Below are 3,100 nucleotides of genomic sequence, written 5' to 3'. Positions count from 1 at the left end.
AACTGAATCAGTAAAAATAACCAACAAAAATATCTCTAGAAAGTGAGAACATGTGCTCTGAGCCCCAATAGCCATTGAGCCAACCAGTTCTTCACCAAGCTCTATCAGGATCACCTATCCCTAGCTGACTCTTCGGTTCAGAATTCAACCCAGGGTGGCTTTGTCACACAAATAGAGGGAAAGAAACCAGGGGCTTTTAAATTCACAGTGACTAGAAGTTCAGACCCAATGCAGATGACATCCAAAGTAGCCCAGCTGTCCCCCAAAATACAATTCTAATAAGACCCAGCGAGGTAAGCACAAGTGAACTGAGCTTACTTCCTGCCTGCTGCCTCCAGGAGTCTGCTTTAGTTTCGTCTGTCTGATTCAAAGCAGGCTTCTCTTTCCACTCAGGTGATTGAATTCCAGATTCAAAAGAAGGTCTAAAAATAAGGACTTACCTCATTTACCTAACGATTCTGGGTGGGAAATCCAATAGCTGTGGCTAATGGAGGAGAGGCAGCAGGCAGCCCTCACGCCAGCTCCTACAGGGATGGGGAACCAGGGGTGTTATCACGTCTGAGCCTTCATCAGAGTGAAGATAAATACATATGACAATAATTTTAAATCATTTTGTAGGATGTTAAGCAATAAGCCACCAACCGGGAATTCCCTAAGTCACTTCCCCCTCTTCTGATTGGCTGCCCGGCCCTTTAAAAAAATAAAATAAAGGATTACAAACATTGGCTCATTTGCATTTGGCCAACTCACACGTTAGTGTTCAAACAAAACAGGTCTAACCAGGTTATGCCTGGGCCTCAGGAACAGAGAGACAACCTGTTAATGGATGAGGAACTGATCTGGTGGTGACTGCTCTTTTCGGCTTAGAGGCTGTTTCAGGTGAAAAACACCAAACGTGCTCCCCCAAGACACCATCGGGAAGGGAGAATGTAGAAACAAAGTGAGCAGAAATTCAAATCTGGAGGAGATGATGGTATAGAGGAGTGGCATCTGTCTCAGGTACTAATCTATATTTAGTCCACTCTGCTTTGGCATCAAGATCTTTGCCCCGGCTGTGCGAGTACCAGGTTCTGGTGAGGCTCTCAGCCAGGTGGCCCACAACATAGGTTCTCTCTTTAGGCACCATGATTGCTTTTTTGACAGCTACCCTTGGCAATTTCAATGGACTTTGAAAAGCCAGTCTCCTCTGGCCTTGGGAGAAAGTTTGAAGGGAAGGTTCCAGGACAGAAGTCCCCTCTGAGTTGTTAGGTGAAACAGTCAACTCTCAACAGTGTCAAGGCTGACTATCCTGTTGGCGGATTATCCAGGGTCTTTACTTCCTCTTAACATTTACATGGTCTCTTTTACTATTTATCGACACTTCTGTCAGAGCTAGAGAGAGACCAAGATGCTGAAACTGGAAATAAAACAACACAGTTTGGCAAGAAGAAGGTGGAATCCTGGGGAGGCTCTATGGATTCCAAATACTCATGCAATCTCCATTATCCTGGGCTAAGGGCCTGCTTCACAGGGTCACCAATGTACTTCCACTAGCACAGGTGAAATACTGCTCCTGGCAAGGAAAAACACCCTCCCCTAACCATTAACTTATTCTCTGGTCTTCCTGGACACTGGCTGGGCATGAGCTAAGCATCTAAGCAGATTACTTTAACTCACCAGGCCTCCCTTCTGTGGGAGAGGAAAGGGAAATTGAGTTTTGGCAAAGGACAAAGATTTTGCGATCAAAATCAAGAAGTTCTTTGTGTAGAAAAAGAAGTCTGTATATGGGCAAAGCCTGAATCAAACAAAAAATAAGTGGTTGTATTATTAAGGTGAGTGAGTAGTAGTGACATTCCTTTCTTGCTTGTTTTCCTAGTTTATGCGACATAAATGCAGAGGTTTCTGAAGGCGGAGAAGACTTGATGGGAGGGCAGGGGTGGATCCAGAAGGGTCTGGGAACTCAGGTAGGTCTGGAAGGTTTTGAGGGTTTGGGAGTACAGTTTAAGGAGGCTCTAAAAAGCCCCTCTGCCTCCTTCTCTTTACTAAATATTCCCTCTATTCCCTCTCTTCAACCATGTATTTCCCAAGGGCCCTATTAAAATGCAAATGTCTGGTAAAAACAGTATATGTCATTATTGCCTATTATCACATTAGCCCCAATTAGTCTATCAGCTCCATATCTGAGAGAAGGGCCCTGAAGGAATGGCCTGGTGACGTTTTCTTTTGCTTGAGTGATGAATCAGGAGCAATCTGAAGTAGCAACTCCACCCACTACAGGCTGTGCAGGCGTGTGTGCGTGTGTACACGTGTGCCTTGGGGAGACAGGGTATGATTAGTGCCAGTGGGACTCCTTTACAATTTTGCCTGAGATTAACCTGAAGACAGGAGGTGGGAAAGTAGGAAGGTGGGGAAGTGGGCAGGGGTTATGTGGTCAAGAGGTGGTGAACTTCAAAAGCAGCCCCAAAAGTGACATCACTTTTTGGTCCAGTCCCAACCACCTTTAATTATAGGCTCTTAAATTTCTAGCTGAAGAGTTCCAGTTACTTCTCCATTCCTTTATCCATCTTATCTTGCCCATTTTATATCTGAGGACTGATCCATTAAGGCAGTCCAGAGAAGAGTCATTCTGGGATGGTGGAGGTGAAAGGAGATGGAACGATATCACCTCATCCTCACCGGCCACTGTATTCATGGAGTTTTTATGTATATAAAATAGCTAACAATGTGTATGGTACTTAGTGGGTCCTTACTAAGTATCGGTTCTCTTCTTTACTTGGGACATAATTGAAACTTCTAGAAGAAAAGCAAAAACAAGACAACATTCCTCCCCCATCCTCAACCCAATCTCCTAAAAAGCTGGATTTTTAGGAATGTTGTATGTATAAAAAAAATTCCTTTTGGTGTATGTATGAGTTCTTTTACCCTATGGTCAACTTCAACAAGACAGCTCTTTCATCAAACTAGAAGGATGGATAGAGATGATAGATAGATAGATAGATAGATAGATAGATAGATAGATAGATAGATAAATAGATAGAGATAGATAGATAGATAGATAGATTAGATAGATAGATAGATAGATAGATAGATAGATAAAAAGAAAGAAAGAAAATTGGTTTTA

The 3,100-nt window shown here is 43.2% G+C and overlaps 1 protein-coding gene across 1 annotated transcript in view; it reads right to left on the bottom strand.

Annotated features, from left to right (window-relative positions):
- EHF (ETS homologous factor) overlaps window positions 1-558 on the bottom strand; it is a 35,811-nt gene extending 35,253 nt beyond the window's left edge. The window contains exon 1 of the mRNA XM_006908029.2: window positions 441-558. The gene's annotated coding sequence lies outside the window, so the exon portion shown is untranslated. The remainder of the gene's footprint in view (window positions 1-440) is intronic.
- Window positions 559-3,100: the final 2,542 nt, after the last annotated feature.

This window comes from Pteropus alecto, unplaced genomic scaffold (genome assembly GCF_000325575.1).
Source record: "Pteropus alecto unplaced genomic scaffold, ASM32557v1 scaffold71, whole genome shotgun sequence".
Lineage (NCBI taxonomy): Eukaryota > Metazoa > Chordata > Mammalia > Chiroptera > Pteropodidae > Pteropus > Pteropus alecto.
Note: the sequence above shows the minus strand (reverse complement) of the source record. Positions and strands in the feature narration are given on the sequence as shown.